Source organism: Panthera uncia, assembly GCF_023721935.1.
Source record: "Panthera uncia isolate 11264 chromosome A1 unlocalized genomic scaffold, Puncia_PCG_1.0 HiC_scaffold_17, whole genome shotgun sequence".
NCBI lineage: Eukaryota > Metazoa > Chordata > Mammalia > Carnivora > Felidae > Panthera > Panthera uncia.
Window position 1 is genome coordinate 123,806,525 of NW_026057577.1, and position 15,174 is coordinate 123,821,698.

The 15,174-nt window shown below is 41.3% G+C and overlaps 1 protein-coding gene across 3 annotated transcripts in view; it reads right to left on the reverse strand.

The window, feature by feature from the left end:
- SLC1A3 (solute carrier family 1 member 3) overlaps window positions 1-15,174 on the reverse strand; it is a 76,956-nt gene that overhangs the window by 40,047 nt on the left and 21,735 nt on the right. The window lies entirely within an intron of this gene.

Below are 15,174 nucleotides of genomic sequence, written 5' to 3' on the forward strand. Positions count from 1 at the left end.
TCAAAAATTCCTTTTTTGAGCAGTATTCATGAGTAAAGTGAGTAATTTCTATTTCTTGAAATAAAAAATATTGAAGTAGAAAGTTTTCAAAGACTTAGGAACCACTCGGTGGAATTTTCTCCTTAAAGAGACCACAAATATGATGCCACAAATTGTTTTCCTTCTAATATCCAATTCCCCTTTCCCAGTAGGCAGGTTAGATTGTCATTGTCAACGTGGACAACTGCTCCACAGCACTGTGTGGGGGAGTGGGGCTGGGGACACCTACAGAGGAGGCTGACTACGCAGCTTAATCAAAGTGGAGGCACACTGTCTGCCTTCATGAAGCTTGCATTTGGAGAGGCCACTCTGGCTCTGAGCCACCAAAAGCAAATCACAGGGCAGGAGAATAAAGCCAACACACATACCAGAGTGTGGTTTTGTCCAACCACAGGGGGCAGACATTACTGAACAATGTCTAACATTTAGATTTCCAAAAAGCTTGGGATATTTTGTTTATTTTTCGAGGGTTTTAATCTTATGCCCCTTGTGTGGATTTCAACACAGAAAGGATAATCTGAAACAGCAAAATAAACAGAGGAAACCAATTGTTAGTGAAAAAAACCCAGCCCTTGTTATCAAGGATAGTTCATGTAATACTCTATCGGTGTTCTTTACAATTCCAGAGTTCCTTTGGTCAGACCAAAAATCCACCCTGTGTCCAGCAGCAGCACCCATGTTGCCCTTCTTGCTGGTAACTTCAAAAGACCCAAACATCTTTCGTTTTCCTTGAATAATATCGTTTTATTCTTTTGTAAAAAGTGTTCAGTGGCTTAAATTTAACTTATACCAAAGAGTCTTCAGGGGGTTTCTTTAATGAAACACAAAGGAATGACTTACAACTAACTCATACATTATGTCTACATCTGTAAAAGGATGTCAATCAACATCAACACAAGAAGTTGCTTGGGCTGTAACCCTGTTCAGGCATAAAAGTTAGCAATAATCAGGATCATGACAAATCAGCTCATCAAGCAAAAGTAAAACTCACTGCTGGGAATTCAAGAAATTAGGTGGAAGCTGAATGAAACAATCCTCCAAGTGACTGAGAATGGCCAGTTGCAAACTTCATTCTGGCTCTTCCAGGTCAAGAGGCAGGAGAAGTAATTCTTCAAAGATGCAGAGTTAAGATTTGGATTTGAGATCTCACTAGTGCTTGACAAAGCGGGGTGCCCCCAAAACACAATTACAGGGACTCTTGTTGCATCCCCCAAGTGCAGACACCTCAGGAGAGCAAACATTTACTTTCTGAATGGAAAACAATTCACCTGGAATTATAGCTCACAGTCAAAAGAATGATAAGAAATATGTAATTCAATAGTATTGTAAAAGATCTGAACAGAATTCTCACCACCGGGGCAGGAGGCCATTCTGTAAATCAAGATGTACCAGGCCACTGACACTAGGGCGTTGTGTCAGCACCTCCGTCTTGGCGTCCGCACTCCTTGAGTCGGTGGGGAGAGGGGTGTGGGGGGGTTGGGGCTCGACTCTGTCATCCAGAGGTTCTCTTGCTTCAGTCTGTGTCTTCCTCAACCTCACCCCCAACCACGCCTTCAGCACAACCACTGGGGCGGCTGAGGAATGTGTCGATTTAGAGAGATTATCTGATCACTGCCTTGGAGAACTTACATTCTGCTCACCCGAGTATCTATACTCCATATCTCCAAAAGTGAAAATTAGGCATGGGGAGAAAGTTCTCTGACCCAAGCAGTCTGTTGAAAGCTTTGTGTTAAAACTCTAGCCGTGGTAGGTTAGAACAAGGAGCAAACAACCGTTTAGAGTGCGTCTTCCAAAAGAATTGACATTACGAGGTTACACCTGATTTAAGAAAAAATTTAAATTGTGTTAAAAATCATATAGAATTTACCATCTTAACTCTTTGAAAATGTATAGTTCAGTCGTGTTAAGTATATTCACATTGTTGTGTCACCTGACATTTTAAAAATTAACTTTATTTTTATTCACTGTAACTCAAGAAATTAACACATTATATTTTAATGTAGCCAAAAGTTATAACTGATTAGTCTACATACATTTTAAGGGATTTCAATAATATTTTAACATAGCCAAAGACTTAATATTTGAATTTTTCTCTTTTTGAAATGAAAACGCATAATTATAATGCCCAGACTACATATCTTAGGACTTCAAAAGTTTTAGCTAAAATATGAATCTTTACAGGTAAAAGCAAAAAACAACAAAAAACCCCAAAAAACAAAAAACCCCAAAAAAACCCACCCCCTCAACCCAAGGAATAGCAAATGCTGACAAGAATGTGGAGTAATTAGAACTCTCATACACTGTTGGCGGGGATGTGAAATAGTGCAACTAATACAGAACACAGTCTGACAGTTTTTCAAAAGATCAAGCAGAGTTACCATATGATTTACCAATTCTGCTTCAAGGTATATACCCAAGAGAAATAAAAACATATGCCCATAAATGTCGTTAGCAACATTATTCATTATAGCAAAAAAAAAAAAAAAAAAAGTGAACAACTCAAATGTCCACCAACTAATAAATGGATAAAGACACTGTGGTATGTCCATATAATGGGATATTATGTGGCCATAAAAGGGAATGAAATACTAATACACGTGACAACATGGACGAACTTTGAAGATATACTAAGTGAAAGAAGCCAGTCACAGAGGACCATATACTGTAAAATTCCATGTAGATGAAATGTCTTGAATACACAGATCTGTAGAGAAAGAAAATAGATTGGTGTTTCCTAGGGCTGGGGAAATGGGATAATTAGGGGATGATGGCTAAGGAGTGTGGGGTTTCTTTTTGGGGTGATGAAATGTTCTAAAATGGATTATGGTGATAGATGCACAACTCTGAATACACTAAAAGCCATTGAATTACACACACAAAGTGCATGCATATGAACTGCATCTCAATAAAACTATTAAAAAAAAATTAGTGCCATCTTAAAAGGGGCGCTAGGCTGGTTCAGTCAGAAGAGCACACGACTCCTGATCTTGGAGTCATGAGTTCAAGCCCCATGTTGGGTGTAGAGATTACTTAAAAATAAAATCTTAAAAAAAAAACAAAACAAAACAGTAAGTGCCACTTTGAAATAAGATAAGCATAAATCTACCAATACCAATAAGTAATTTTAGGGGCTTCATAGAAGTAAAAGAACCCCCTTCATAAAATGGCTTCTATCATTTTATGTATATAAGTACGCATGTATGTATGTAATCTCTACACCCAACATGGGGCTCAGACTCACGACCCCCACATCAAGAGTTACATGCTCCTCCAACTTACCCAGCCAGATGCCCCTAGCTTCTCTCATTCTAAGGAACAAGGAGAAGGTTAGTGGTGGGTGGTAATGTTTTGCAGCAAGAGACTCTAGCAGTTGAAAGTCTGATAACACGTTGTGATGTAACTGTCTTTCACATAAGCAAAGTGTGCGTACGTGTATATGCAGCACTTCTCAGGCACCTAACCTCACTTGGTAGTTGTTGAATTACTGTTCAGATGTTTATTTGATAGGAAATTATATAGAGACTTCAAGCCATGTTCCCATTGGATACCTGTGTTGTAAGCTAAACCCGAATGTTTTCTCCTAAAATCAAATGTTGCTGGGTGCTCAATTCAAAGGGAAAAGCAATGAACAGATTAAAGTCCACAGGTTGAATTCTCTCAGTTTTAAGATTTTCCACCAAAAAGTTTTCTTAAGCCTTTCTTAACTTCTACTGATCTGAATGCTAGCAGATAAAAGGGCTTGAAAACCATAAACTATTATATCTATATGGTATTAGAGGATTTAAAATTGCCAATCATGCTTAGGTTTAATAGCTTATACTGTACATGGAAATATGTTGTTAGTTTTTATTTTTTATTAAAAAATTTTTTTAAGTTTATTTATTTATTTATTTTGAGAGTGACAGAGATAGCACAAGTGGGAGAGGGGCAGAGAGAGAGGGAAAGAGACAATCCCAAGCAGGCTCTGCACTGCCAGCACAGAGCCCAACGTGGGGCTCGAACCGTGAGTTCATGACCTGAGCTGAAACCAAAAGTCAGACCCTTAACCAACTGAGCCACCCAGGCGCCCCATACAGTTTTTCCCTTATACTGCATAAGAGTCACACTATCTCATAGTAAATGTGTTCCTATATCATATAGAATTTAATATGTAAACATTTTTCATGTACCCATAAAAGCGTTATGAATTTTCGTTTTGTTATTTCTAAATGTGATTAAGAACTACTACATTGCCTGGCTCTAAAACTATGTTCAGAGTCCATGCCAAAAAGGAATGCTTGCAGATATGTCATTAAGCATATGTCTCAAGAGAAGACTCCTGAAGTTGATTCTAAAACAAACAAAAAAACATGGCAAGAGTCCAGGATGGAAGCTACTAATGTTTCCATTTTTTCTTAAATATTTAGTGTGTATGCTGATATTAAGGATTTTTTTCTTGTTATGTATCCCTATATTATAATTTGGGAAACTTTTGTGACATACTTTTAGGTAAATGGCTTTAAAATAATGAAACTTCACCTCTTAGCACAAACACCTTTAAGAACACTGCATTCACATTACAGCTTACTTACAAATAATCTAGTAGAAAAACAAATTCTGGAAAAGTTGTAAATTAAAAGAGTTAGCAACAGTTGAGGCACTGTAAGACTACAGTACTTTTTTGAGTTAGAAGGACTTTGGAAAAAAGAACAAACATACAAAGCTATGTGTGCACGTACACATATTGTGTTCATATTGTGCTCTAAGGAAAAATTGTGCCCCCAAATTTCATAGCATAAGCATCTACTGCATCATCCCCTACTAAAGACGTGTCATGCTCTGTCTGCAGAAGCGTTTTGGTAATTCATGTAAAACACCGGTAGAGAAGTCTGTACCACGAATGGAAGGAAAGTAAAGAGCTTGGTTGGCAAAACTGTCTTCAAGTGATTGACAGCTCTTGGGGTATATGTGTGTATGTTGAGGGATGGCATAGGACATTAAAGAAACATAAAATATGTATCATCTTAAAATATTATACCTGTCTTATGTCTTCTTTGCTTTCAGAAATGTAATGAAATTTCTGGCATGTGCTTCAAAATAATCCAGTAGTGGGACACAGTGTAGATCGGGGAGGGGATCCAGGGATATTACAGATGAAACAAGATTGTGTGTGTATATATACAGATATTTTTTCTGGAAAGTACTGACAAGTTCTGGTAATATGGATGCTGTCTTAGCAGGCTGGATCTAGGAGACCTATCTTGCTCTTCCTATAGAATTCTTCCTAAGACATTAGCCAACAGCTCCTTCTGATTTGTTTACTCATCTCTAGAATTAAAGAACTCAGACACTGGCCACCTTTCCTGCAGTACCCTGTGAAAGGAAACCCTCTTAGCAATTTAGAGGAATTTTCTTTCCTCTGAAGAAAACTTGGGTAGAAGAAACTCAAGCAATTGTTTAAAATACACACATACATACATACATACATACATACATACATACAAACATACATACATACATACATACATACATACACAGATGGCAAAACCTCTTTCCCCACATGAGGAAGTCCTGGAAACAAACATTTGAAAACAGTGTTACACAGATATTGTAGATATTGATGGGTTAGTAAGACAAGTGTGATCATGGTTGTGTGCTGCCTTGCAACCTGGAGATCTGAGACTATTGCAAACATTTTCTCCATGAGGCAGCTAAAAAGTTTTAAAAAGGTTTTAAAACGTAAAAACCTAGATTCCAGCCAGAAACAAAATTGGCTAGATAATTCCGGCAGATCAATCCTCCAGCAGAGAGTAATCCCATCACAAAATCTTCTTTCTGCTTATCAGGAGATGCTCTCTAAACACTGAACAGAGAGATGACAGGATACTTAGCGTGCCCTGGAGACATACAATCCATGACATTGTCACAGAAAGTCTTGTCTGGCAGTAGAAATTCTGTGTGTGTGTGTGTGTGTGTGTGTCCGTTGATAGACATTCCAGCATCTTTTTACTTGGCTTTCTGGGACACAGACAAGTCTTTCATAATGGAACACAGGTACCCAAACATTTTCAGGGTATGCGGTTCTCCTAGCAGAAGTCTATTCAAATGAGAATCAATAGACTGAGTGTCTTTGTGTTTGGGAGTACTTTCATGTTTTGCTCTGTATATTTCTATATTGTTTTGCTCATACAAATGGTAAGCATTCATTTTATTTAAATGAGTTTAACTAAAATCATATGGAATAAATAATGAATAAATAATGGAATAAATGAATAAATAAATGGAATAATGAATAAATAATGCCTTTGGGAGCATGCATTAGTAGGGGTGAGGGAAAAACCAGAAAGAGCTTCCTGGAAGATGGGGTATCTGAACTAATAAGGTATAGCCTCAGTGGTCATACCTGCAAAGAACGATTCTAGAAAAACTGTAAAGCGGAGGTCCTCAACCCTGGGTGCCCAGTAAAATCACCTGGAGCACTATAGAGAAACATCAATTCTCAAGCCCCGTTTCAGACCAATTAATTGAAGAATCTCAGGGGGAGGGGAGGGGTGGGTGATGGCCAGGGGACTATGTCCCATGTAGTGTAATTAACCTGGATGGGACAGTACAGACTCTCAGAATGTGAACTGCAGAAGTGAGAGGTGCATAAGATGGCATGTCGCTGTGGACACACCCCTGCCCCCAGCCCCCACCCATGACTTCCAGTCCTTGACCATAAATCTCCAGTCAGCATTTATCTGGTAACTTACTCTCTTGGAAGCCATTACTGATCGCATGAACAGAAGAAAAACATCTATTCCCAACGCCTCCCACAGATCTATAGTTCTACAGTGGTTTGAGGAAATCATTAGATTGGTAATATAAATATAAGGGGGAAAAATCTTATTTTTCTTAGAGAATGGTTCAATTTTAAAGGAAGCTTTTAAAATTTCCTTCTTTTTAATTTTTTTTAAAAGAGACTTTCAAAAATTTCCTACAACACAGAACTGATCAAAACCACAGGTTAAGTTGACAATGCTGCAATTTATAGATAAGAGCTCCCACCTCATGCAGACCCAAGCCTTCTGGAAAGTTGCATCTGACACAGAGCCTTGAGCCTGTGGCCTCTGATCTTTCAGCTCAAGAACTGTTCCATTTTTACCACAAACATATTTTCACAGGCATTCATTTCTGAGGGGTTAGGTGATCAGGCTGAACTCTTCTGGGCCAATGGTTTGATACAACAGCTGAACAAAACCCAGCCAGTATGATCAGAGGGTTAGGTCCATGTCCCTGTCCCTACCCAGTCATATGACATGTGGAGCACTGAGTTCAAGTCTGGGAGTGGGTGGGGTCCAAGGGAGGGCAACCAGAGTGGTGAAGAATTGGGACACTTGGCCTGTGTTTAGGGGTCTTTTGACTGGAAGAACTCTCATCCTTCATTTTTCCATGTGGCACAATTAGGACTAGTGGGCAGACCTCACAGGAGACAGATTTTAGCTCAACAGTTTGGACCATCTGAGAGTGGAATGTTCAGGTGGCAGCTGACAGCCACCTTCTGGAGGTGTGGAGGGGGGATTCCCGCCCTGGGTGCCAGGCTGTATGGTGTCCCCTCTGCCTGCCTTCCAGCTAGGACAGCTTCAGGTCTCCTGGCTCGCCTCCTGTAAGCTGAATGGCTCCCCTCTGAAAGGGAAAGTTTTTCTGGTCAAAACCCTGTCAGGAGACTCTTCTCTCAGACTTCCCATCTGTGAGGCCACATTCCCAGGGGGTGATTTTTACTGGGAAACCCACAGGGCCCCACCCCTGGCTCTTACTGTATTTAATGGTGCAAGAGTCAGGTGTGAGGAAAACAATGAGGAGCAACAATTAACAAATGCTCCTTCTCTCTGGCTGACAGAGTTGTTTCCTGCCAGGGAGCACTGGTTTCCTGCTAGGGAGCACTTGTTTCTGGAACACTGGAGAGTCTGGAACAGGGATGCTCCCATTGCTCCCTGCATACTTTGGGCTCATCCTGCCTGGGTCACCACTGCCTCCTCATATTGCAGTCACAAGTCTATCTCCCAACCAGACTTTGAACTTCTTGAAGTCAGGGGCCTTGTCGTCTTCATTTTGGTATCTTTAGGTCCTAGAAAAGTGGCTGGCACATAAAAAGCCTCTACAAATGCTTACTGGATGAAGCTGTCTGTAATAGAAAGGTAGACTTTTTCTGAGGTAGCCAGACTTAAATGATTTGGTCTACATCTCAACAAAACCCCAAATCCACTAACATTTTTTAAAATAAGTTTTTAAAAATAATTACTCAGATTTCCTTTCAATATGGTGCCAAAAAAAAAAAAAAAAAAAAAAAAAAGGCCAGGTGATCTCTACCCCATGGATGGGTCTTCCCATTTTACTCTACCACGTTCTTTTCTAGATGGACATTACTTGCCTACTTTCCAATGTTTCTAAGCAGCTCTAGACAGCAAATAAAGCAGGACCAGCCTATTGGCTTCAGATGAGCTGGGCTGAAGCTTCTTTCTGGCTGGCTTGTTTCAAGGCCACCACAAAGACTTTTCACGTGTTGAGACAGAGACTCAGTTTGTCTAAAGGTCTAGTTTGCAGGAAAAGCTCTGCTTACTGCGTGTGGAATTCGCTGCCCTGTGGATTCCAGAGTGCCACACACTGGGCCCCAGTGTCTCAGGAAAGACTGGGATGGAGAGTTGTATAACCAATGAAAATATTTAGAATTATGCAGCTGTGATAAGGTAATCACATCCCATGCTGCAGGGCAGAAAGTAATCCCCTCCAGCGGTGAGGAAGGAATTCTCTCTGGCTCCCATGTTGTTACTCGATTAACTTCATGGTTTCTTCCATTTACCTTTATTTATTTATTTATTTTTAATATTTTTTTAATGTTTATTTTTGGGAGAGAGAGACAAAGTGTGAGTGGGGGAGGATCAGAGAGAGAGGGAGACACAGAATCTGAAGCAGGCTCTAGGCTCTGAGCTGTCAGCACAGAGCCTGATGCAGGGTTTGAACTCAAAAGAGGTGACATCATAACCTGAGCCCGAAGTCAGACGCCTAACTGACTGAGCCACCCACGTGCCCCTCTTCAATTTACCTTTAATAGGAAAGTGATGGCTGGAAGGATCACACATGAGACATGTGCAATCTGGAGGCTTAGTTACCTGCCTCTGACTGAAACTGTCTCTTCTTGCCCTAGAATTTTGATTTATACAAAGCAGACCACCAGGACAGCTCTCACTGATGCTATTACTGCCAAAAGCTTCCACTAATTGAGCACATGCTATGTGCCAGGCGTAAATGCTCACAACATAGGTACCCATGACATAGGTACTGTTATCACCTTCATTTTACAGAGAATGAAAGGGAGGCCCCAAGAACCTCCTCCCCACCCAAGACAGACACTTTTGTTTCTTCCACAAAATGTACGCGTGGGGAAAAAGGGAGACATCTACAGTCCCTTTTCTCATACATTAATGCCTGGGGTATTTCAAACAGGCATCATCTATACCCAGAGCCATGACAATCAATAGTTTAAAATGTTGAATTTTTCTTTTAAAAAAAAATTTTTTTTAACGTTTATGTATTTTTGAGACAGAGAAACACAAAGCATGAACGGAGGAGGGTCAGAGGGAGGGAGACACAGGATCTGAAACAGGCTCCAGGCTCTGAGCTGTCAGCACAGAGCCCGAAGAGGGGCTCAAACTCACGGACCGCGAGATCATGACCTGAGCCGAAGTCAGACGCTTAACCGACTGAGCCACCCAGGGGCCCCAAAATGTTGAATTTTTCTTAAGTCATTTTGGCTTTCATTTTTGCAAGCCCTTGACAAACCCTTCATATGCCCAAGTAACTGATTAGGCATTGTCTAGCTCAGTTTTTGCCCTCTCACGTTCAAAGAAATGATAAAACTTTAGGTTATTCTTATTGTACCTGCCATTTGTCTGAAACCGAAAGGATATACTTTGAGGTACATTTATCATTCTTTTATTCTCTCAGGCAAAAGAGTCCTTTGCTGGTGATGGCAGCTTCTTGGCCTTAACTATAGTTAAGTCCCATGTTCCACCAAGTACATTGGTCAACAGATTTGGAAGGATGCTGCCTAAGGAATATGTGACAGAGTTATGTCACAGAGCTTATCACACAGATGAGGAATTACAAGCAGGCAGGTGATGTTTTGTTTTTCTGGATTTAAAACTATTTGTTTGGGGGGGGGGTGACTGGGTAGCTCAGTCGGTTGAATGTCCAATTCTTAACTCTTGATTTGAGGTCAGGTCATGATTCCAGGGTCGTGCGATTGAGTCTGCGTCAGGCTCCATGTTGAGCATGGAGTCTGCTTAGGATTCTCATTCTCCCTCTCTCTGTCTCCCTCTGCCCCTCTCCCTGCTTGCACTCTCTCTCTTTCTCAAAAAAAAAAAAAAAAAAAGTTTGATTTTGCATACAAAAAGAATTGTTAGTTTTCCAAGGACTAATGGGTTCCAAAGATCTTTTGTCCTTGGGAAAGTTAAAAGAAATTTTTTTTACATGTATTTATTTTTGAGAGACAGAGCATAAGTCGGGAGGGGGCAGAGAAAGAAGGAGACACAGAATCCAAAGCAGGCCTCCGGCTCTGAGCTGTCAGCACAGAGCCCGACACGGGGCTCAAACTCACAAACTGTGAGATCATGACCTGAGCCGAAGTCGGATGCTTACCCAACTGAGCCACCCAGGCACCCCTTGTCCTTGGGAATGTCTAGGCAGAAGGTAGACAATAAATTGGAGGAGATACTGTGAGACTAGACGGACCGATGCAGTGTTTTCCAAAGTGGGATAAATACAGTGGTATTTATTTGTTCTGGTGGGATAGAAACCCCTCCTTAATTAATATTAAATCACATAGTGAGAAAGTCATTCTTTCAATTCTCTCTTAGTCTTTGTGTTACAGGAAAGACAAGTCTTATTGTGGTGCTAAAATGCATTTAACACCTCATTAACACCCGCCCCCCCCCCTCCAAAACACACACCTTTTTAAACAATGAGAGCACAGATCTCAGGCTCCCAAGACCTTTGGCAGGCACAGAAGCAATCCAGAACTTTATTACATTGTAATTTATTATCTCCTTCACTAGACTAGTAACAGGTTTCCACTTTCTGTAATGATTAGAAACATTGGAAGAAAAGTACGCATGTGGATTTCAAGAACATTCTAAGTAAATGAGAATAGGAGTGGTACCCATGTAACTTTGAGATGGAGATGCCATGACTTGAAATATCAGATTTGGAATCATGTTCCTAAAATCAGTCAAATGTCTTTCTCGTTGCCCTGGCTGCCCTCCCTTGTTATTCCACTCCCAGAATTGCACCCAGTGCTCCAGATGTCACGTGACTAAGTACAGACAGTGACCTGGAGCCAACCCTTTGCTAATACGGGCTGGGTTTGGGTCAGGCGTTGTATCAGCTGCAGCAAACTGGTGGCTCAGAGTGCAGCCTGTGGCCACCTAACAAGAGGTCACCTAACAGAGGACCAGCCTTACCCCCTTACAGTTGGAATTAGGATTTGCTTGCGTATATTGTGTGATTTAAGAGATGCAGGGAAGCTCTCCCTCTCCACCCAACATACATCCTCTTGGGGACGATATCTTTGTATTCATGTATCTCTTGTGCCTAGCTCAGTGTCTGACATAGCAAGAACTCAAAAAATAGCTATTAATGGACGAATGAGTGAGAAAAGATAAACTTCACCTGTTTTATAATCTCAAATCCAGGGTGTCCTACCCCAGGCCCCAGACCCTGCTGCTACTGTTGTTGACATTCCCCTACCACTCCCCTTTACTTACACTCTTACCCAACTCACAGAGATCGTTGGTCAAGTGGTGCTCCCGGCTTCCAGAAAACTGGAGACACAAAAGATTCCCTCCGAGGTAAGTGATTGAGGAGGAAAAGAAGAGATGAGAAAAGAAGAAAGCACTAGGTGTCTGATAGTTATGTCTACAAAGTACAACCTGAAATGGAGTTTAATTATTATCTAGTGAATTTAATCAGGCTAAGGCAGCCAAACCAACTCATATTTCTGGCATGAAATATCTAGTTTGGCTGCCTCTGCTGACCAAATCAATAGAAATTGGTGCCAACCCCCCATTTTATTGTGTGGTGTGTTGGCACAGACTTACTCTTCCTCTTCAAAAACACAGGTACTTGAGTACAAATCTAGCCATTAGGCTCGCTCCCAGCTTCTCTCTGGCAGCTTCTGGAATTGCTAATACACACCAAGGATATTTGGAACGATTGGAATTTCGAATTTGGGAAAGGAGAGCATGGCTTATGGGAGCTTTAGAGCCACAATTCACAAACACAAATGTTTCAAATACGAAAACCTAATTTAGATTTTGGAATTTAATTTTTTTTGATGTTTATTTATTTCTGAGGGGGAGAGAGAGAGAGAGAGGGAGGGGCAGAGAGAGAGAGGGAGACACAGAATCTGAAGCAGGCTGTCAGCACAGAGCCCAATGTGGGGTTCAAACTCACAAGCTGTGAGATCATGACCTGAGCCGAAGTCAGACACTTAACTGACTGAGCCATCCAGCCACCCCTAGATTTCTGAGTTTAAATGTGACTTTAGCACAATAAAATGCACAGAGTCTTCTAAAACAGAATACCTAATCCAACACATGTAGTAAGGGCTTCATGCATTTCTATCTCTGTCTGTCAAGACCCTGGGACTTGTTGACTTAAAAACATTAAGTCTGTCAAACATTTTTCCATTGGGAAATACTTTCTGTGGGAGCATCACCCCCGAGTTCTTATTCTGGTGTTCCTATCAGGTGCAGGAAAGATCAGCACAACTGTGACACAGAAGATGGAGAGGACAGGTTTTCCAATAGCTATTTGTTTAAGTGTCAATAAATGTGATGTTTCGTGACAGCACACTGACTCGAGCTCTGGTGTGAACTGTCAACACTTGAATAAGGCCATAAGGGAAACCCAGTGAGAGCTCTATAGGCGCCCCAGCTCAGCAGTGCATTTCTTACAATGAATGACACCGACATTCACACCTGAGTTCTTATATTGTTAGCCCAAGAGTTGGATTTGGCCTGTAGAGGAGCTTTGTTTGGCTTGCAGTGTTTTGTTCTGTGAATTGTATCAACATTGAAAAATTAGGAGGTTCTTAAGTTTTTTTAGATTTCTGGACCCTCTTAAAAAATCAGAAGATTTGGCCCTTGTTGACACAGAGCAACAATCGGCTGAAGCGGATACTTTTCAGGTCACCACAGTCTCCTTGCCTCCCATTGTCTATCCGATTGTGCAGCTGGATCACTTTCCACTCGTCATCACACTTGTCCCTGTTACTTCCCCTGTCACACACACAAGATATTTCTCTCTATCATAGAAAGAAAATAAAAAGTACCCTGAAAGGGCAGCTTCATATATAATCATCACCTGCTTGGCCACAGGAGGCATTTGAATATGCCTTTCCATTCTAAAATAATGGACCTGACTCTGTTTCCTCCCTAGACAACACATTCTCCAGGAGCTTCTCCCAACACACACAGGGGTCCTCCAGGGATGTATGTAATTTGTAGAGGCTCCTCTTCCTCCTCATTCCCAAAGGGTCATACATACCCCCTGCCCCCTTTTTGGTTTGGAATCACCGTATTTAAAACCCTAAAGGAAAGTCTTATTGAATCAATCGTTCATTGTAATTGATCATAAGTATCCAAAATATTATGTAGCTTGGAAATTAATCTTTGAGATTAATACCTTACAAAGATCTTTGGCAAACTAAATTATATCCCCCCCCCTTTTTTTCTCTTTTTTGAGAGAGAGAGAGAGAGTACACACATTGGGGAGAAGGACCAGGTGGGGGGGAGGGCGGGGAGAGAATCACAAGCAGTCTCCACACTCACCGTGGCTTGATCCCAAGACCCTGGGATGACGACCTGAACTGAAATCAAAACTCGGATGCGCAAACAACTGAGCCACCCAGTGCCCATATATCCTTTGCCTTAACATAGTCCTGGAAAAGGGCTGAGACTCTCTTACTGGTCCCAAGCGGCAGCATCCCCAACGTACAAGTAGGTTACATTTTAAAAGTTTATTTTATATTGGTTGCTTGCAGCTTATAATTCCTTTCAATATTATAAATGTTGCTAGTTTTTCCAAGGTTTTCCCACAAATTTCTTTTTAACCATGCAAAGAGACTGCATCATGGTTTTTTTTCCTGCACAATTATTCAGTGACAGCTTGTATTCCTTCAACGAAGCTGATGTACTAAGTATTAGAAATATCAGGAAATTCCACTTGGAGGTAATTGTCGAGCAAGATCGCTATTAAGGGGAAATAATATTTTCTCTAATTGGGCCAAATGAGGGCTTTCCTCTTGGAAGGGTAACATGTGGGTTTTCAGCACAGATATCAGAAAGCAGAAACCTCTAAATACTGGTCCCAATATTTAGATACTGGGACTTAGATACTATACTGAAAGACAGTATAAAGGAATCCAGAACCCCTCAAGTTTGCATCCAGGAAGACTGTAGGGACTCAAGTCAGACACTGGCCAGTAGGGATGATGAAGAGGGACACTTGCCCACTGAATAAAATGGCGCATGTGAGTTCTGTCCTCTAAGAGCTACTGCAAGAACTTGCTTCGCAGAAAAATGTCAACACGTGGATAATAAAATGAGAATGTAAGGTCCTGTCAGCATGAATCTAGCTTTGGTGATAAGAATTGGGACTGCTAGGATTACCCCCTGGTCAGCAATGGACCAGGTTGTTTCAGAAACAAGCATCCCAATCATCCTGCCTACATGATTGCTTTATGGGCAGTTCACCCTCCAATGGGAGCCTCCTGTACATGCAATCACTTGTTTAAAGACCTGAACAAGTGGAAGCCAGTAGAGATCCGCAAGGCATTGGGGGAAGAGCTGATATAGTTCCTGTCCAAGTTAGGCCAGCCCTCACAGGCATGCAGCAGTCAGAATCTTGCCCTATGACTTTTGAGTTGTGCTATGAAATTCTTACTACACAGAGATCTTGAGAAGAGATTATAAATATCCTTGAGGACTCCCTGGGAGGGGAAAGATGCTTGGAGCCAGCTCACATAGAGGTGGAGAGATGTACCCATGGAGGGACAGTGAGCCACGGGTGGAGAAGAGAACAGGGTCAGTAATACCTGAGTTCTGGGCTTTAGCTACA